The sequence below is a fragment of the Melospiza georgiana genome, chromosome 4, assembly GCF_028018845.1.
Source record: "Melospiza georgiana isolate bMelGeo1 chromosome 4, bMelGeo1.pri, whole genome shotgun sequence".
Lineage (NCBI taxonomy): Eukaryota > Metazoa > Chordata > Aves > Passeriformes > Passerellidae > Melospiza > Melospiza georgiana.
In genome coordinates this window covers 9995055-10016850 of record NC_080433.1, presented here as the reverse complement: position 1 = coordinate 10016850, position 21796 = coordinate 9995055, and the positions used below count along the sequence as shown (strand labels likewise).

Below are 21796 nucleotides of genomic sequence, written 5' to 3'. Positions count from 1 at the left end.
CCCTAACCAGATGTGAGAAAAAGCTGCTTTGGTGTCAAAGAGAAGCAAGGCTCAACTTGGAAGGATGAACATGGCTCTGCTGAAACCTCCATCAGAAGGGCTGTCCAAACAGGGTTTTTACCCTTCACACATGTGCACTTTAGTCATGCATACTTGTACAGCTAGCATGGACCTCAGCAGCAGAAGACAAAATAATTAACAAAATTAAATTGTGATCTGAATGTTTTTAATCAAAAGGTATTGGTGTGAGAGGAAGAGAATGCCTTAAAAATAGGTGGTTCTGTGTGGTGCTGCAGATTCTAAACTAAACTTTATGACCGTGTTCTTTTTTGCAAAATCTATAAATACTTTTTTGGAGGGGGAAGGAGAGGACAGGGAGGGGAGGGAGGTTAGGAGGGAAATGAGAATGAAGTAAAACAAAATTCCTTTTTTTTTTTTTTAAATGGAATGCTAACCAATCCCTTGGCAACAAAGGCTATGTTTATTTTTAATTAAAAAATAACATAGCTGGGTTGACTTCAGTTTTCCCAGCTGCTATTCTTCCATCACAACAGCTCTCTGGCCTCTTTTCCCTTGCTGATTTCTTTCATCATTTGCACTTAGCTTGTATGTGTTACATGGATTTTATGTAATATTTCCTACCACTGCAAGCAAGACTAACAGTCTAAACAAGTAGCTGGGCCTCAGTCATCTTGATTCTCATCTGCAGTACCTGAGCATGCCCTTCCTCTTGGAAAGGTGTGACCAGGTTAACTTTTTTCCATGTGCACATTCCTTGCTGTTTATATGAGGAGAGATTCAAAACTGCATTTTGAAGTTATGACTTGTAGTTCATTAAAGTAAATGGAGTGGGTTTGGCAAAGCTCAGGCATCACTGAGCACACAGGTAGTGTTTGAAGGCTGACAGGCAGCCTTGGTGGTTTTCCTCCAGATGATGAATTGCAAACTGCCAGGTCTTGTGTTTGCACAAGGAGTGAACAGGTAGAAAGTAGACAATGCTTGCCATGCCTTCTCCTGCAGCTTCATTTCCTCCATCCATGGAGCAGGACAGGATGAAGTCAGGGTGATGATCCATTTTCCAGCATGTGGTGACAAAGCTGGTTCCTGATGGTGCCCATCTATAATTAGTCTGCTCTCCTGAGCAGACCAAAATTTCAGTATTTGTGTAGCCATCTAGAGGCTCTTGAGTATTTAGGCATATCTGCTTCTTTCTGCAGGCATTTTTAATTAAATTAAAATTGAGATAGTAATGCTGCAGCCTTAAAGAGTTGGTATAGCAAGAATGTGAACAGGAGCGAGCAAATAAACTGGAGGACAGTAGAACAGAGAAAAAAATGGGGCAAAGCTATCAAGCTGTGATGTAAATAAGATGCATGAAAACTTCTGGGATAGAGTAAGTGGATCTGAACACAAAGGGTTGTGTACCAGTTATATTAAACACTGGCAGCAGTGGGAACTGAAAGCATCAAAGCTCCAGCTGCTCCCAGACAGTGGCTGGAATAAAAGCAGTGGTTTGTTGGGTCACTGGAACAGCCTATGGAAGAAGATAGATGTATTAATCACCAATAATGTGACTACTGGGACATTCTTTTTTGCAAGCTTTCCATACCTAATAAAGCCACTTAAGAGTTTTTTGCATTTTTTTTTTTTTTGCATTATTCCTGTGTAAGTGGCAGCATTCTGGGGCACTGTGATGTTTTTCCTCTGTGGAAGTTTAGGTCTGTTCACCTTGCCTCAGTCAAAATGCAGAAATTTGAAATCTCAAATGCAGAGGAATGCTTATAATTTGAAGAAATTGTTATGCAAGAATTTTTAAGGTGCAAGAAGGGAGAGATTGGAGATTTATGGGAACAACTCCCAAAACTGATAAGATCAGAGGTAGGAAATACCAGGACAATAACAATAAGGAGTAGGAGGAAGAGAATCTGGGCCAAGACATTGATGTAGCAAGAATGTGAACAGGAGTGAGCAAATAAGCTGGAGAACAGTAGAGTTGAGGGAAAGCAGGAGAAGAGCAGAGGAAAAAATGGGGCAAAACCATCCAGATGTGATGCAAACAAGATGCACAAAAACTTCTGGCATGGAATAAGTGGATCTGAATTAGGTTATCCTGTGAGGAAGGTGGTAGAGAAGGGATGTAGAAAGTGAAGAGGATAATTTTTTTCCTCCTTCTTTTCTTCCATTTCAAAGTTTCTGGAGGATGGTTCAGCAAACTGGTGTGTGCTTCCTGTGGGAACTGGAATGCTGTGTCCTTCCCTTGTTTTTGCAATGGAGAAGCATTGGCTCATTTCCAATTTCTTGTTTTGGAATGTAATGCATTGCCCCTTGTAAAGATGGTTTATTTGAGATAGTACTTAAAGATTTTACAATAATCAAATAAAACACAGTGCTTGTGGTCAACTTAATCATTTTTCCCAAGTCTTTATAGGTAATTAGAGAATTGAAATCTTTTGAGCTGAGTGATGCTGGCAAAATACTAGATTGTCTTAGCAGGAAGGCGGTGGGAATTTAGAAAGTAAAAGTTAGTCTGAACTAAAAGCTGAAATAAATCCAAAAAAAAAAAAAAAAAAAGTGGAACCAAATGTTTCCCTCCACAAAATTTGGGAACACTCATTCTTAGGGTTTGATTTTGACTCCTTTTAGATCCTTCCCCAAGGACCAACCTAGAAAATGGAAGCAAACCTTTTGCCTCATGGAGAGGGTGTTCTCCGGGGACTTTTGCTGTCCTATCTCCACAGAAAAACCCATGTGAAGGGAAGCCACAGAAGAGGTTCACATGAACCTTCCCTGCTGAGGGAATGGCTTCATTTGCACAAAGCTCTTTTCTAAACTCTTTTTGTTTTTTTATGGGAGCTGTGAGGTCCAGGATCCAGAAATAGAAACGTTTAGTGCTGGCACTAATCCTGTCAATCAAAATACTTCTCAGAAATGCCATTAATTAAACTTCCTGAAAAGGATACAGCTCACAGAATTTTCCCTGCAGCCTCCTCTCTTCCATTCCACTAGTGTGTTTCCATTCAATAGATGAAGATGACACAGAAGAGGAGAAAATCAGAGCTGTCACAAGAGATTCTTTTGTTGTTTCAAATTTTTTAGCTTTCTGACTCTGTTTCTTTTGAGCAGATTCTTTTATTTGAAATGTTGAATGATGCTAGCAGCTGTCAAAATATGCTCTAAAGCAGGCAGTTTCCATTTACTGTCTGTGGGAAGAGACTATTTTTGAATTATTATGCCGTATTTTTTATGGATTATTAACAACTTGGATTAGAGCTCTGAGCTTTCTGGAACTCTCTTCTGAAAGGGACAGCGAATTTGCAAGGAATTTGGGACTTTTTATTAGCAGTAAAGAGTTCCCCTCAGAAGCACGTTCTGTAGCAGACAGGCCTGCATCCACTGCCAGTGATGTAGGGGAGCTCATGTTCAATTTACAGATTAAAAACAGGGATATCACCAGCTTTGGCTTTTAAAATTTGAAATGTTTTCTCTTGCAAACACAGAATTTGAGTGGGGAATGCTCCCCTTCAGCTGTCTCTGCCTCTCTGCGTGTCGCTGCTGTGTTGGCAGTGAGGTTTTTGTGAGGACAAATGGCTGCTCTGGAGCAGGCCTGGCCTGCTCCTGATGTCCCTGTGAGAGCAGCAGATTCTGCATGGAGCAGCTGAGGAGCACAGCCCTCTGTTTGTTCCTGTGGTCAGTAAGTGCTGAGCAAAGCAGGAAGAGACGAGGAGTCTGGTTTGCTGCTCATGTGGATGCCACTGCTGTGTGGTTAGCAAATGGTTTCTGCTTAGCAGCACAAATGTGGCCAAAGGAGGAAGCAAGTGCTATATTTGCATGGCCAAGGATGCTGTTCCAGCCCACATCTGTGCAGATGAGCACATACTTTGCTTATTTGTTAGCCTCTGCTCAGATGCACACATACTTTGCTTATTTGTTATTCTCTACTTTCAGGAATTACCAAGCGCAGATCTCACCATCAACTTTCACTCAGAACTGTACCTAGCCTTCCTTTTGGGTGTGTTTAACCTCAGGAAGCACTTGGCTTTCTTTCCTGTTCCATGCCAGGATGTGCAGAATGAAACCCTGTTTGCAGGGCAGTCGTATGTGGAAGACGCTCACTTTTGTTGGGAGAAAATCATTGTGAATGTGAGAGGAGTTACTTTCCTCCACAATATTAATGTGCCCTGCTACTGTCAATGTACTAAAGTCAGTGTAAGGATAATTGGCATTTTAAGATGGTGGAGGGGAAATTTGTCATTTTCTGAAGCTTGGATGAGTTTCTCATTAAGAGGATCTTAGCAGTGTGGCAGAAGGGAAGGGGAAGATTTTTCTCCTTCACACAACTTTTCCCCCAGGAAGTGGCTGCACCCCTCTGGGAGGTGGAGCGCAGGTACAGCAAACTCTGTTCAGCAGAGCATGTAAATGTGTGTTTAGCCTGAAGCCAGTGGGATTTGACTATGGTTTTTAAATGTAACTCAATCACATTGCTGCATGAGGTGTTTTTATTTACTTTGAACTGCTGTTTTGTACTGATAAGCTGTGTGCAAGTATCTGGGTGAGCAGCTCACAGGTGTGAACACTCCTTCCCTTTCCAGGTCAAATTCCTTGGGCACCTTTTTTTGGGTATCCTAGTGATGGATGAGTTTGAGGCTTCTAGTCTGCTGCTGGCAACACTCATTTGCCAAATCCTGTATTGAAAACTCATCTTCTTGCACATAGCATGTCCAAGGAAAAGTTTTAATTGCTCCCTCTGTAATGCCTTCCCACATAAATAAATAACATGACAACAGTGACAACATAAAAATCAGAAGGAGAAAAGTAGTTCTGGAAGAAGTGGGTATTAAAAGAAATATTTCACCTTCATTATTTTTTTAGAAAAGGTGGTTTCCTGCTGTCATTCTCATGATTCACAAGAAAAGAAATAGTTTGCACAACGGCCAATATTGAAATCTATGGATAAAAATTCCTAGCTGTAACTGGGCTGAGATTCAAGCTTAACTCTATGGCTGTCACACACTGTGACTCTGTCACCATGGGAGTAGGGACAGATGACAATAAAAACAACCAAACCAGAGTCTTCCTAAAGGTACCAGTAAAAGGACAGAAATTGAAATTAAAGAAAATCCATTTAGATTTGGGGAAGAACTTTATTTCTATGAGAGATCAACACTGGAACAGATTTCCAGGAGAGGCTGTGGTGTCTCCATCGTTGGAAATACTCAAACCCCAGCTGGACCTGGTGCTGGGGCAGCCTGCTTGGAGCAGGGGATTGGGCTAGGTGATCTCCAGAGGTGTCATCTAACCTGCACTGTTCTGTGATTCTGTGAAATATTTGATTTTACAGACTAGAGGATGAATCCTCTTATCTAACAAGTTGCTAACTCAGAGTGCAGTAGGTAGACTGGGTTACCTCCTTTGTCACAAAGAACACTCAAATGCACTTTTCAACTACTCTTTATGTTTCCACTCTTTTCTGCTGATGTAATTTCATTTTCCTGAGTGGTTACACATGAAAGTGGGACTGAAACTCAGGTGTGCTATTTCCAAGGTAGCTTTTTAACCACCTTGCTGTCAGGTTTGGGATTGCTCCATTGTATGGGGTGCAATGCTGAATACTTTGTGTGCATACCAGAGCTAACTGTGCTCTAGGTGAGTGAGGAGTCTGTCACAGGATTTTTTTCAGTGTTGGCAGCTGCTGAACCTAATGGAAAAAGGCTGTCATGGAGATCAGTAAATATATGGATTCTACCTTTGACTCAGGCCTTCTGGAAGTCACAAGCTGCTGTAGGGTATTTGTGGGAAGCACCATTATATACTTTCCCTGTCCCTGTGTTCTACTCTAAGCATCTGATATTGATCACTGCTGGGATCTCTTGGATAAAATGGAATACCTGCAACACAGAGTTTGATAACAGGGCCCCATAACTTTATTTCCATTCAAAACTACCTGGTGTAATGGAACCAGGCTCATTAACAGAGCAGAGTGCAGTGAAACCATGCTTTTCTTTATTTTTAATAGCCCTTCCCAACCCACATTTAAATGTCACAGGTCAACTGCTGAATGACCTTGAATGGGATTTGTTTTCTCCAGTTTTTATAATCAAGAGAGCAGCAACTCCTGAACTTAAGCCACAAAGTACTTCTGATGAAGCATTTTTAAGAACTTCCGATAAAAGCACTTCAGTTACTGAAATTGTGTTTAATGGTTCTGTCCTGTGTTATCTGGGAATCTATGATTCCCAGAATTCCCACTGGGAAAAACAGTGCCCATGTTGCAGGAAATTGAGCGTTGAATGTGCAGTGCTGGGTGGGTGCCAAGGCCTGGGGTGCTTTTAATGCCTTTGCACAAATGAGAGCAGAACACGAACCCAAAGTTTATGGTCAGGGTAATTCGAAGGACTGAGGAATCAGGGAAAATGGTGCCAATTTTACCACTGAAGATTACAGCCCAAAGTGTGTCCAAACCTGAGGGATGTTTGTTGGATTGGAGGGGTTGGATTTGTGGAGTCTGTTTTTTGACCTGGGCCTGAACTTCCTTCATGCTTAAGTTGTATGGAAATTACCTTTTTGTTAAATTGTTCATAACCCTTCATAGTCAGCTTACAATGGAATTGTGGTGGGAGAGAAACTCTTTTGGAAGGCAAGCACTGTGAGAGAATATTTCAGTCATTTTATTGATAGCACAAGTTATGTTGAACTTGATTCAGAAAAGTGTTGATTTAGAACAGAACAAATACAAGGAGAGCAACAGAAGAGGTCTTCATGATTGTGGGAAATAAAATGGAAATATTTTTGGGGGTTGTCTCCATTTTAGAGATCTTGAAGAGGTTGAAAGAGAACAAATGGTCTGAAGCAGAAAAGGGTTTTTGGACCCAGGAACCTCCAAAAAGCATGATCTGAATGTCTTGAAGTTATTCCTGCTGAGAGTCAAATGGGGCACATTAAACCATAGAAATGAGCAAAGTAAGATTTTCAATTTAGTGGAAAAGTTGGAATTGATTCAGTGACCTGGAAGGGCTTTGTTATTCATGAGTTGAAGCTCAGGACTGATAGAGCCTGGTCTGCTCTTGCTGTTAGCAGGTGTAACCAGGGAGAGGAAGAAGAAGATTAAAAGTTCTTGTGGTTTTTTTCAACCCTGAAAATCAGGGTTGTTTTCTTACATTGTTCTTTTTTCTTAGGTGATATTTGTCCAGTTATGCTCAGCATAAAATTGGGGTTGAGATCTCTTGAATCTAGTACTAAAACTCCTAATACATTGAATTAAATTCCTGCCTTTGGCCACCCCAGTATTTGCAATAATGTGAATTAGTGACAGGTGTCTTAAAACCTAGAGACCAGACTGTAAAATTGTTGTTGAAATTACAGAGCAGCCATTTATATTGAGTCCTCAAAAGTCTGAGTTTCCAGTGAATAACCAGAAATGAATGCAAGTACCAACCCCATGCTATTATCTTAAAATGACTGAAAATAGGTTGATTTTTAAATAATCCATTTCCTCTGTTGGCAGCAGATGTTCAACATGAAGGTCTTTGGTTCTAAAGAGAACAGACCACAAGAGGCTCTCTGAAGAAAGCTTGCAGTTTTTATTCTTACTCTGGTGTGTCTGTACACTACCAAAGAAGTAGCTGAATGTAGAGGAGAAAATACCCCGCTTCACTGAATCTTGTTCTTTCTGCATTTTCTGGTGTCCATTGTGGGTTTCTACCAGGTCACCCAGAAATATTTCAGGGTGGGAAACTTACTCCAATGCATGATAACCCTTTTAGGGAGCCACCTGATATTCTCAGACAGCTCCTCCTCACACTCCAAGAAGTTTTGAGTGTCATTGGCTCATTTAGAGTTGATGCTGCTTGTAGAATATCTCAGGGTTTCTTTTTTTCCCTCCTGTACCTTTCCTTCTGCAAAATGAGTTCAGTTTGCTTGTAGAAATTCATTGCTATGAACTCTTTCCCCCATTTGTAGTACTGACTTTTAAGTTTGATTAAACTGAATAGTTTTGCATCATCTACAGGCTGTCATCTTACTGTTTATTTGCTTTTGCAGAGTGCTTTTTGTAACATTTTTATACTGCATGGAATATCCTAAATCTTTAGGGGGGTGGGCTGGAAACCTGTCTGTGAAAATTCACTGCTGGTCAGACAGTATGTTTCATCTTGTTTTAACAACAAGAATCTGTATAAACTTCACTTTTTAAAGATGTTTTAGTGACTGATTTGGCTAAGAGGTATTGGGAAATCAAAATCTCCTTTGTCAAATTCTAATTTCTAGAGGTTTTGACAGTGGGTTTTATTCATGTCTTAAAACTTTTAAACTTTTATTCCATACTTAAGAAAACCGCAATTTTCTAGGAGTGTCATTAAAGCAGACTTTACCAAAGAAAAATGAAGAATGCAGAGTAATTATACCTTTGCTAAATAAGGTTCCTTTTTTTTCTGTTTTTGTATAGAGTTCACCTCATTTTTCTGGAGTCGTCGTTTTGATTCATCAAGCAGCTGGTTTGTTACTGAAAAGCTCAGAATATTTCCTCTGATTGCCTTCCTGTGAGTATGATCAAAGAAGTTACCTCAGACTTCCTTTCCTGTGGTATTCAGAAGCTGGGGGGTTTATTTGAGGCTTTTTTTTTTTTCTTGTGTGTTTTCTTATTTCTTTGGAAGCTGATCCAAATTCCTGTGAAAATCAGTGGAGAACCCTGCAGCAGACCCCTGGCTCCTGTCCCTCTGGTGTCACTGACACCAGTGATTACTTTGTTCAGAATTGATAATTAATTTAAAGCATTTCATGTGGAATTTTACCTTCAACACAAAAATCATTGCGTTTTACAGTAATCATTTTGTCAGTGTATGGCCATTCTTTTAAAAGCTCTGTTTCTCCACAGGATTTTAGCAGTTTTTTCTTGCAGTGGGAGTCTTAAATCATATTTATTTGTGTTATGATCATATGCTGGAGTGCTGCTATCCCGTTGTGTCTTCTTTTTGGTGCATGCAGTCTCTGAGAAGTGTGTGAGAGACCAAGTAACTGTGTTTACTGACCATTTACAACATGGAAAACTTATACATTTTTTTTTTACAAACATTGTTCTTTCGCTGCCAGAACAAGTGAGGGCTCACAAACCATTTAAAGGAAGTGTTTATAATGTGTGTAAACTTTAGCCCCTCAATATACGGAAATTCCAGGCTGGAGACAAACTGTGGACTGGCTCTAAAGCTCAAGGCAGTGCCTGCGACAGCAGAATGATGGGTCAGAAATATTGCCCCAGCATTGAGTCAGCCCCCTTAAATACCATCATTTTAAGTCAGTTCAGGGTATAAGGAGCTGCTGGTCACTGTTAGGGGATCATTTCTGTGCCTGGGCCTCCTCTGCCCCTCTTTTTTTGGCAAGAGCAGTGTGGAGGAGGCACACACAGCAGAAGGCAGGACACTGCTTGCATTGCCTTCCCTCCCCATCAGCATTGCTGGGCCCGGGCCCATTTCAGCCGGTTTTGTCATCGTCCTTGGGGAAGCAAATTTAACTTTGTCTGCACTTCTGGGAAGGTTTGTGCAAGTGCTGAACGGGCTGATAATCGTTGCAGGCTGTTCTCTGCCCTGGGTGTTGCTCTGCAGTTCTGTGTTACTTTCGAGCCTTCAGTGGGGGAGTGTTTAAAACTGAAGCCAGATGCAATCTGGTATTTCCAGTTGTAGGAAATGCTGATGTTTCAAAATTAGGATTTCTTTTCGATTCAGAACCAGCCAAAATGTTGTGGAATTTCCCATGGAACACTTCTTCCCATGAGATGTCTAGCTTAAAGTTCCCACATGCTTCCACAAGTAGTGTGTTTATGAGGTATTTAAATTCCTTAAAAATATGAATCCTGGCAAAGGAGGCTGTACTGTCCAAAAGCAAGTGGGGTCATAAATGTGAGTCCTTTTCCCCTGTGCTGAGGATTGGATGTTCAAAGGGAGCAGTGACTGCCCTCCAGAGTGTTTCTGATACCTCAGCAGTTGGAGTTGTATCTGGAGACAGGGGTTGAAAGAAGATGCTTCAGCCCCTCAAAACTGAGGCTGAGCTGGGGCTGGTTCCTTATTTTGGTTCATAAATTGCATCTGAAATTCCATCCTGCAGGGACTCAGTCATCTTCTGCAAGTGTAGGATGCAGGGTAAATGTCACCCCTCTCATGCTGAAGTCCCTCTGGTGTTTGCCCAGCACTTGTCAAGGTGACAAAAGAATTCTGTCACAAGAAAGTAAAGTAAAATCTGATAATATTTTCCATACTTAACCTCCACTTTCACATGGCAAAGCTGGCTGAACAGGGGGATGGGTTTTAGGGGATGTGAATGAAAATACCATGGAATAGGCCATTATTTGTCTTTAAAAAAAATCATTAAAGCAAATGTTATGGACCAATACACTCATTTGGAAAGGAATAAACCAGCATTATCTCAGTACTAGAAATGAGACACCTCTCTTTATCTGAGTATAAAAGGCAGTAGCAGTTTAGTATTATCATGACAGTCCTTTTAAATCTTCTGCTAGTTTTTGATTACAGTCAAACCTGACTTTGGAAGGCAATGTGACATGCTTGTATGAATTACTTTCAAGAATAAGTGCTACCCTCAATTAAGATTCAGAGTCACTGGGTAAGGATGATTGGTTTTTTTTCCTTGGAAATGTTTGTTTTGTTGAAAGATGTTTGCCATTAGGAAACATTGTGTAAGAACGGGTTTGGTCAGCTTTTCTCTTAAATAATCATTTAGGAGAAAAGCATTTCTGTAGAGTCTCTGAATATATTTTCTATGACTTTGTGAGGTAAAGTTAGATGGACAGAGGGTCTTCCTTCTCTCATCCATCCTCTCTGCTACTCAGAAAAGGAGGGGCAGAACTCAATCTGGCCCAAGTTTTTCTGTAACTTCTGGGACGTCAAGTGACCTCTGAGTACAACTGGGGCACTTTTTGGGCAAAGCTCTTTTGTGAGAGATGAGAGCCTGGTGGGTTTTGTTTTGCTGAGGAGGTTTTACAGCTGGTTGAATGGCTGTAAACAAAGTCAGAGCATCATTTAGATATAGGAAGTTATTCTTCATTTAAGAGTGAACCCAAACCTGTTGTGACTCATCCCAAGTTTTGGACGAAGAACTTTTTTTATTTTCTAGAAATTACAGCACCTAGGATTTGTAAAATGTACGCACTGGGTAGCTGAAGACCATGTCAGAACCTTGGCAGAACCTTCTGACACACCATGGCAGAACCTTGTCGGATAGAGGTTTAAGAACATCTGAAAAAAAAATATTAAAAAAAAATCTGAACAAGAAGAAAGATCATATGTAAGGGCAGAATCACTCCTGTGCTTGGGGTGAAGGGAGTGGAGTTGGTTATTTGCATCTTCTCAGTAGGTGGGGAGCAGATCCAGCTCACTGGAGAGGAGGTGGCAGGAATGTGCTGCACTCTGGCTCTGCCCACATCAGGGAGCAGTGACAAGCAGAAGCTATGTCTTTGTCCTCTGTGCAATATTGCCCTTCTGAGTCAGGCAATGCAAGCACAGAGGGAAAGGTTGGGAGCTGGGGTTCTTCAGTCCTCATTGAGAGCTGCTCTCTCTCAGCTCCATCACAATGAGCTCTCCTGTCACCTAAAAACTGCATTTCTGTTGCTGCTGCTTTGATCTTCCCAGGGCCATTGTTGACTTGGTGTGTAACTTCACAGAGCACACCAATCTCCCTCTGATAAATGGGGCCAATTCTTCCGAACCCTGATTATAATTACACTGTGCAGCATTACACTGTGTAATTGTGTAATTGTCCTTGCCCACAGTATGGTGAGGCTTTCAGATCATAATATGCCTTGGCCCAGTATTTCTATATAATGTGGAAGTGAGAAATGGCTGAAATTTTCAAGAGTATCTTGTCTCCAGCTTATGTTGTGCTGGGGTAGCCTCAGAAGCATACCACCATTGTTAGATGTTGGTATGAACTGAGGTTGAACTCCCAGTCTCTGGAAGTTCCCCATGCCTGTTTGCCAACAAGAGACTAATTTTTGTTTTTTAATTTTTTTTTTATTTTTTTGCAACTTTTTCTCACGTGAGCTCTGTGGGTTCGGAACTGTTGAGTCTTTGGCCTGACTCTCACTTGCACTTGAGTCCCTTTACACAGTTAAGCCATTCTGCTACAGGGGGTCTTAAAATGAAAGTAGATGACAGTTAATATCTTAAATGAGAAACAGGTCCCCTAAAAAAATAAGTGAAATTGGTCTTCCCTAAATTGTTGAGTGCTGACCTTGAAAAAACCCCTTACAGTCTCTGCAGGCAGACTGGAATCTGGAGAACAGATACCCCAAACTTCAAGAGATTACCTGAGGCAGGGTCTTTTCTGCTCTTCTTTTTAGGATAAAATTCTTTTCCATTACACTTGGTACCCACAAGTCTGTCTTAAAGCACTATTTGTTTGTCACTGAACTTCAGAACTGCTGGTATCGTATTCTCACCCTTCTCTAGGATTTTTTAACTTGCTAGATTTAATAATTTATATTTAATATGTATTTTGGTTATGTGAGCATGTTAAAGACTCTGTTTGTATTTTGAATATTGGGAGGGCTATTTTTTAAGGTGGGAGGTAATGTTTAAATATGTTTTGAGAAGGGGGGAGGCAAGAAAAGCTGTCATCCATCAAGTGGCATTAAGTCCACCTTTGAAAGTTTGATACAAACTAAATCTGACTGTTAGTGCAGATATGATACAAATTAGCTGTGACTTTATGATACCAGCTGTTCCTCTGACAGGGTAAAAGGGCACATAGCTAGAATAGCATCTTTTGTTGAAAGCAGTGTTTCCCTTTGTTAAATGTGGGAGCCTCAGGCAAAAAAATTGTAGTCCGTACTTATGTGGCATGTGCAGCCTGCAACATGTTCATGGAGCTCAGGGGGCTTTTTACTGATGTTTTTCAAAGTCTGGGTTATCATAAATGTTCTATTTTTGCTGGTTTTATCACTGAGACACAAATCTCTGTCATGTTTTCCCCTCCTGCTAGAAGTGAGGATAATCTAAGTGCTGTTTTTCTTACACGTACCAAGAAAATCCTGGATGACAAAACATGAGCGAAGTCTACAAAACTCAACATAAAATTTAATTGATTTAGTAATTTATGTTAATTGTTCTCTCAAATGTTTTTTTGTTATCAGAATTTTTAGGGCACTTTATTCCATAAAAAGTCTACATAGTCTCTAAAAAAGTAACAATGAGCACGAACTGAGATATTCCTGCTATATCTCTGACCTTAACACCACACTGACCCTGGCTCACTCAGACAACAGAAATTTGGCTGTAGCATGTAAATAAACTGAAACAATGGGATTTATGAAGAAATGAAATTAATCTTACTTCTGCCACTGGACTGAGCCAGCAGTTTTTCAGAATTTATTACTACAGGTACCAGACATACTCCATTTGAATCAGTCAGGGAAGGGCAATATTAACAATGGAGTTATGTTATTAGTACACAAATGCTTAACCAGGAGTACTACAGGGAGTAACACTGGGGCTAGAACTGCCCAGAGAAGCAAAAGTTAGGCTGAGTATCTTTCACACTTTCTTAGCCACTGTGAGAGATGGTAGAGCAAACAAACCCACTTCCAACTGAAGATGCAGAAAATAAAAGAAATACATGTATGTAGAACTGTAGCAGGCATGTGAGTGAAAGGGCAGAGTTAAGTGTGTTGAAAAATATTCACTTCTACTTGTAAACTTCTTGGAGTAAATTTTAAAGATAAATACATTTCAAAAGAAAAGTTGAGGGTGTAATAGCTGTTGAGTTTTCATGCATTGCTGCTGATAATATGAAGCATAAAACAGAAAATTCCAAGCACTGCTAAATAGCACTCAGCCATTTCTAATGCAAACATCCAATTTTACTGTCTAACATCTGTTTCTGAAATTATGTGAAGTATTTATTTAAAATGTCTTACCATGATAGTCTAAGTGACAAGAGAACATCTTGTTTTCATGAGTGTGTAGAGGGGTATGTCAACAAACAAAGGTCCATACATGACATTTGAAGAACAAAACCCAACCACAAGGAGTTCCACATTCTGTCTTGATTTTTTTTGTTGATGTAAGAGTCCCCTTAGCCAGCTTTCTCCTCATGGTTATATCCTTGCAAACCTGGAGTATCTCCAAGGAGAGCTTAATGCATCCCTTGCATCCAATCAAGGAGGCTGGGTATGGGAGCACAGGGCTGGCTAAAGAAGCAGCCAAAGTGAAAATGTGTGTGAGATGATAGAAAAATGTGTTAATCAACAATGGGAAGAAACAACTAGGAGGAAAAATGACATGGTGAAATGAAACAGGCAGCATTTTAGCAAGAAAACTGTGTGCTATCAAATGTGTGATAGCTGCAGAAGCCATCATCCCAGTTGTATGAGTTTTATGGCCATGATATGAGAAGGGATGCTAGCCCCCAAATCCCAGAATTTAAATTAATATTTTTATTATCTGAAAATGCATGCCTTTTAATGAAAACAACTTTCCCCCCTCATTTTAAGTTCTTAAATACTGAGTTGTATTGTTCTGAGCTTCAAGTTGCCATATTCCTCTCCAAGATGCTGATATTCAGTGGTGAAATAATAAATAATATTGGCTCTTTTGGGTGTTTGGGACAGGGAAGTTTGTACTCAGATTTGCCAGCTGCCTCCCATCCTCTGGGACAAGGAATTTGTGCAGTGATTGAGTTGCAGGGAAGTATTTGGGTGCCATTTCAACAGCACAAGGAGACCTGGGGCTTCTGGAGAAGCCTCTTTATCCGCAAGGCAGACAGGTTATTTCTGAAGTTGGGTTACTCTGAGATTTATGGTTGATAAGGAAAATCCCTTTAAGTTCCCACTGTTTTGAAGATGCTGATCATGCAAAATGGCTCAAGTGTGGGTGTTTCATTTTGTTACCCCTCTGACTGATGCACTGCTACCCTCATGGTCATTTGTGTCTCAACTTGATTAATTTGTGAGGGTCAGCAAATCTTTATTTCTAATGGTTATTTAGAATCTCATTTTTCCCTTTGGAGGGAGCAAAACTTCTATTCTGTAGGAGTAAAATGGGCAAAATTTAACCTTGAAAGTGAGTAAACATTTAAGGAATTGCTCCTGCCAGTCAGTGATATGTTGAACATTGGGTTAATTTTTATATATCTGTATTGATCTTACAGGTTCTTTTCTTTCCCCCCCTTTTCCCCTTTCCATCTCTTGCTTTCAATTTACTTTCATCTTTTAATTTCTTCCACTCAGCCCAAAGCAAAAATCTATAAGCAATGGTTCTTCTTCAAAGCATGGAAGCTGGCTCCAAAACCAACCTTGCTTCAGTTTTAAAACTTTGCTTGAGGGAGCCAGAATCCCTTTACTTAAATGATTTAATTTTCAAGCAGTATGAATCATGCAGCAACTGCACAAACTCTGGCTAGAATATATTGTACATATGTTTGTTCTTTAGGCAGTAAGGAGAGAATACAGAACTGGAGGTCATTTGAGTTACAACTGCTTTGGGGGATTTTTTTTTTCTCTAAAACATTCCTTCTAACAAATGCAGTTTAAATGGGTTTGTTTATACGGCGTGGAATTGGAAAGGCCCAAACTAACCAGGCTTTACACAATGTGGCCTTCTTCCAAATTAATCTAAAATATTTTAATCCCTCTGGAGTTTCTTTATCCTCTGCATCTGGGCTGTAGTGGAGACACATTTTTAACATTTCTTTGAGGAAAATTACCTTTTTCCCCCTCCAACTGCACTCAGCAAGGTCAATGGAGCACTGTTATATGCTATTTAAACATCTGAGATTCATCATCTATCTGCACAACAGAAAGAATCATCATAAAAGCTCTAATGAATCCCGACTGCTAGCCAAGTGAGGGAGTCCCCTTACGGATGCTGAGGATTAGAAACAAAGAATACATGCAAAACACAGGTTTTTACACTTCAGCTTTTGCAATTAATAGCTAAACTACCCCTCAAGAAGGGAGCGGGGGATGTTTGTGACCCCCAGAACAATTCTGGCAAATCACACCCTGCTGCAGCCAAATGCTGAAGTCATTGCAGGATGTTCTGTGGGTCTGGCTGGGAGAAAAGGGGTCCAGCCTGGAGGGGCTGCTTGCCCTGGGAAAGGGGATGCTCCAGGCCATGGGCAAGTTCCAGTGCTGGCCATCCCAGCCTCTCCTTGTGTGCCTTTTCTTGGTTTTAAGTCTTTCTTGCGTTTCTTGCTCAGTAGCAGGCTTATGGGGCTGAGCTCCTTTTTACTACCTTGGAATTGAAATACTGAGAGGCCTGAAAATTTCAATTTTTGTAAAATTATTTATCAGACATTTCATAAGCCACTGCTGCTCCTTCAGTTGCCTGTAGTTCCAGTCAGCCTGAAATGGCCACAGGGAGCAGATGCAGCTTGAATCTTTTGGGATGTTTTATCTCAAAAACTTAAATATGGGCATTTTTATCTGAAATAATGCTGTTTAGCTTTGCTCTTTTTTTGTTTTCCTTTGTAGATGACACCAGGGCTGGTTTAATATCTATGTTTGTTCTAGGCTCATTGATGCTCTGAATCCTGCTCGATCATGACCTTCAGATTGTTGTAGTTGAGACGGTCACAATACAGAGGAAACTCCATTTTCAGAAGGCTTCAAACCCACTTTTATTATAGCATGCATGCTTTTTATACATTCTTACAAAACTTAGGAGTTTACACTTGGTCAGGAAAGACAAAGTGCTTATTGGAGTAGACAGTTGCAGGTTTCTCTTATTTATCCTTTCTTTCTTGGTTTCTGTGTTAACAACCTTGATAGGAAATTATTTCAGGAGTAAACGTGAATCCTCTTATCAAACTTCTCTCTGCCTCACAGAGGTCTCTGTAAAACCTCTTCCCCATCAGATAACTTTAAGATTGAACCTCTGAGGGAAAAATGAAATACTGAAGACCTCTGTCCTCTGAAGGGTTTTACTACAGCTGGTTTTTAATTCTCATCACTGAGTCCTGCAGGGACTGCAGAGAAAGAGCTGCTCTGCCAACCCAAGGACAGGCTGGTGCCTTTATTCTTAATCCTGGTGGACTCTGCCTTTCTGAGCTATGATGTGTAGGGAGCAGCACTGTTCTTCTGCACAGGGGGCTGTATGATGTGAGTTATGGGATGGTACACTGGGACAGCGATGATCCGAGTGAAATCATCACCCCAGAGCGTCCCTGCTTTCAAATGAAGAACCATGCCTACCCCAAACACATTTTCCCCATCTTTTTGCATAGTCAGAGGTATTTTGGGACCATTGCAAGCCATACAGTAATGGAATAAATTCCAAATGCAGCAGGAGACCACATTGGAGGGAAAACTCATTATGTGCCAAGGGCATTTCTTTGACTTTTTCTACCGGTGCTGGAAAATATCCCCTAAATAATACATCTGGATGTGGAGGAGAAGAGAGGGAAAAGATGAAAAACAATCCTTTAAATTCAGTAGGAGCCTATTTAATGACTTGTTTAATCTGCCAGCTGGCACAGCATTGACTTCTTGCTGCACATACTTTAAGAAGACCTATGTAGTTCTTGGAAGTGAGTTTATATTAAGTTGTAGAAACTTAAATATGGATAAATTGGCAAGGCTGCTTTTTGGTACTTAATAGAAATCAAGAAACTGCTTAGTCATCTCCAAAGATATTTCTGTCTCCTTTTTAATATAAATACCAGAACAGTATGGACTTAAAGCAGTAGCAAAGATAGTAAAAATTCAGATCTATTCCCTGGGTGTGCCCTCTTTGAGGTATGTGCACATTTTTCAGACTTTGAAATCACATTTATTCCCTTTACAGGGTCTTGCTTTGGGCAGTGGTTTTATGTTGTTTGTGACACCTTTTTCTTTGAAGTAACATTATGAGTTTGCACATTATGAATTTGTGTCTTGTGCAGCATCCCTGGCTAAGAAAACTGGTGTTATCATTATGTGGATTTTATTAGGGGTGTCTTGCAGATGGTAGCACCTAATAGGTTCATTTATTTTATGTGGCTCTAAGTGTTGATGCATTTGGATTTTAATTGGTTTTGTGTGAAGCTAGGTGGGTGCAACTGAGAGCAAACTTGATGTGCAGTGTGATGTAAATAATTACATTTACACTTCCTGAAAAGTCAGGCTGCACCAAGATGCACGTCTTCTGTTTTCAATTACTTTCAGTAGTGGAAAAGCAAGGGAGAAAGGATTTAACTGGAGAGCAACCTGTCTTTTATATTTAAGGGACTCCTTTAACAGGATCTGAAGTGACATTTGTCACTATTTAAAAGTAGTAAAGGTTTTATTAGGTTCAGGTAAGCATCGAAAAATCTGACTGTTTATTTATGATTTTCAGATATGGATTTTATTTTCTTTGTTCTCCTTAAGAGTGCATGCTATTTTCAGGTTAGTGTGTTTTGGTTTATTTTTTAATCTGGAGCATGGATTGTAAGAATCCTCCAAGTTTGCAAGCGTTATCATCTAGGACTTTGGTTTGATTCTTCTCTGTACACATTCAACTACATTTATTTTGTGGCTGTGAAAAATGGGCTTCATGTGCCTTTGGTGCCCAGAACTTACATTGTGAGCAGTCATGTGTGCTCTGTGTCTCAGTCTGAGCTGGGTGGGATTACATGGCAACAGGAGAGGCTGGAGGAGAGCCCATAGGGGTTTTGGAAACTTAGGGAAGAGGATTTAGGGAATGGTAGTAGGTAAATTTAGTACAGAAATGACTTTTCCCCCCCACCTATTTCTTTGATGGATTTTTTTTTTTTTTTTTTTTTGCCTCTGGACCACACAGGTATTTGAGGTGCTGTTCCTAAATAAATGAAACAATTTGAAAATTTATTTGCTTTATGCAGTGCTCAAGTGTAACTTTCTTTTGTCACGTTAATATCAAGCATCTATGTGTGACTTTGTGCACACAGGACTCTTCCAGGTCTCATCTGTCTTCTTTATTTGACTCTGAGCCAGGCCAAATCCTCACTGTTTTTGGTGACATTGTTTCCTTGTTTTCAGCTAAACTCAGCCTATAGTGGGGTTTTATAATGTAGACTTTGAGGGATATACATCTATTTTGTGATACCCTGTTTGCACAGTCATGTTGAAAGCCTTGTGTTTGTGCTGCCCTGATTTACCTCTTTAAAACGAGACCTGACCTTCTGCTTCAGCTTTCAGCCAAAATGACATGGAACTGCTGGTCATTAGAGATAAATTAATAGACCTACTTGGCAGAAAACAATCTGGGTTTCATTTTTAAAGATGACCAGAAGTGTGAGCTGGAAAGGCCCAGCAGAAATTTCTGCAGCTGGATCCATGCCAGGTGGAATTCCAGAGGTTTCCATGATGTTCTGCCATGGAATAACTGGACTTTCAGCTGCAATATGTCTGTCATGGTGACATGTGTTGTTCTGGTGTAAGTGTAAAGATATTGGGAGGGAAGATGAGTTGAGGGTTAAAAGCAACTGGCAGCACCTTGAAAATTTATGATTCATTTCTTCCAAGGAACTGTTTGGATACAAAATACTCAGTGTCTCTTAGTGCAAAACTAGTTAAGCATCAGCAAACCAAAAAAAGTTTAGTTGTGTTGTGGTTTTTTTGGTCATATTTCTTTTTTCATTAAAAATGCAGGGATGATGTCTAAAACCTAGTATTGTTGCTTGCTGTTGGCTCAATAGAGCAAGCAACAGAGACTCCCTCAACTCTCATTAGAGTTGATCCTAGAGCTGGATCCTGGAGCTGCATGTTTTAGCACAAAAAGGGGTTGAAAACACAAAACTGAAACCACAGTAAGCTGGCTGCATTGTACCTTCATATTATTTTCTATTACTATTTTATGACTGACTATGTAGCTTAATGTATCATGATTTTCTGTTTTGAAGCACGTTCCAGAAAACATGTGGAGTCTGAAGCCTGGCTGAGTGAATATTACTGTTGGAACCTCACCTTAAGATTTGCTCAAACATTTCATTATTTTTAATGGCATTGCCTTAGCCTTTTAATTCAAGACCTGAGAGATACAGAGAAAGTATGTAAATAGAATGCTAAAACGTTTGTAAAACCTGCTTGGAAGCAAATACATTCAGGAAATGTATTGGTGAAGCTTCTCCACAGTTGTGCAGCTGCTTCTGCCTGTGTGATTCTCTTTTCTATTCTCTTTTTTTTTTTTCCTAATAGAAATTAGTGGGAAATTTGCATTGTCATTTAACAGGGCAAGAAGTGCACAAATCTTGTGATTAATTAGCAAAATGAAGATCTTTGCTGGTAGAAGCAGATAAAAGGCAAGGGTGACTAGTGAATGATATCCCATGAGCTTGCTTCCAAGTGTTTGATTGCAGGAAAAAGTGAACACAAGTCAGAGCTCATTTGGGGATGAAGCACTTTTACAAACGGTTTTGTGGACTACAAAATCCTTTCTGTTTCTTTGTGTTTTGCCTCATTGACATTGCCTGGGTTATTCTCACTTATGGTTAAACATTGGTAAAGGGCAATGAAGCTTTCTCTGCACATTGTATCTACAGCAAAGGCTGTGTTTCCTCAGTGGTAATGGTACATGTGAAAATAACTTATTTCCCACAACTAAGAATTGAAAGAGTGAAAGCAATATGTGTGCATAAAGGTACAAGAGGATGAGGCAGCCTATATTGGCAAAATCTGAGATTACACCTATTTCTGGCATGCAGATTATGCCCGTGGAGCTTCCATTGTGCATATTAGATGATTCTGGCCTGTGAGGGTGGAATCCAGCCCTGATTGAAGTCTCTGGGAAATGTGCCAAGTATTCCAACAGGACCAAGATTTCAGCTCTAGCTTGTATATGAATAATATTTCAGTGCCTTCTGATCTTTGGGGACAACATACTTGAAATAATTCAGAGGACACTTGGAGGGGAGAGTCAAGGGTTGATTCTCCTGCCATGAGAACCAGGGGCTGTGCCAGCAGCTTCCAGCTATGTCCTGTTTCTTCCTTCTTCTGCTAATGGGAAATGATGGACAAATGTCACAGAGATCACGGGTGGGACCAGTACATGCAAATCCAAATGTCAAGAGTAAACTCTGCCTGGCTCTTGAGTCAATGTGCAGTGGAGGAAAGGAGAGGAAGGAAGGAGGAGGAGTGGAAATGGCAATCAGCCTGCCTGAGGGAGTAAAGATAAATGGGGACTTTCCACTGCAACTGGCTGGCTCTGAGATGAGAGCTCCTGCTGCTGCAGCAGCACCAGTGTTTGCTGACACCTCTGGGGCAGTGCAGCTCCTGCTCCAGGGCTGAATTGATCATGGATACAAGAAATGGACCAGCCATGGATCTTTGAGCGGCAGACCCTGATGCCTTAGGGTTTTAGCTTTTGTAGTTTTCATATATCTGTAATCCTGCAATTCTTAACTCTAAACTCCATACAAAGTGTTGGCTCCTGTCTTCCCATTTTGGTCATACAAAACAATTCTGTCTCCAGGCCTGGGAATCAAGGACACCTCACTGTGTCAGGCCCCAAGAAATGTAAACCAAAGTGAGTTGGGAGCAGGGAGCAAACTTGGGGGAAACAGCTTCATTACTTCACTGAAGCTGTAATTGGAAGATTCACCCTCAAGATGCAAATGGACCAAATTTATAAAAGTATGAAAGCTGTGACCCGTTTTCCATTTTTGGGTGTAGCCCCTGGGTGGGCTTTGTCTGCCCTAAGGGCCTGAAGGCCCCTCAATACATAGAACTGCTTTTTATTAGCTCAATTTTGTCTGGCCTCTGTTTTTAGGTAGTCTTGAAAAGGCATCAACCCAAGGAGTGAACTCTGGCAGGAACAAAATTCTATAAAAAGTTCCCTGTCAACATTTTCATGGGGTT

General features: G+C 40.5%; 1 protein-coding gene across 4 annotated transcripts in view; it reads left to right on the top strand.

The window, feature by feature from the left end:
* The window catches only part of CALD1 (caldesmon 1), a 162172-nt gene that overhangs the window by 54741 nt on the left and 85635 nt on the right, over nt 1–21796 (top strand). For all 4 annotated transcript variants that reach the window (XM_058022072.1, XM_058022074.1, XM_058022076.1 and 1 more), the window contains exon 3: nt 8441–8534. The gene's annotated coding sequence lies outside the window, so the exon portion shown is untranslated. The remainder of the gene's footprint in view (nt 1–8440; nt 8535–21796) is intronic.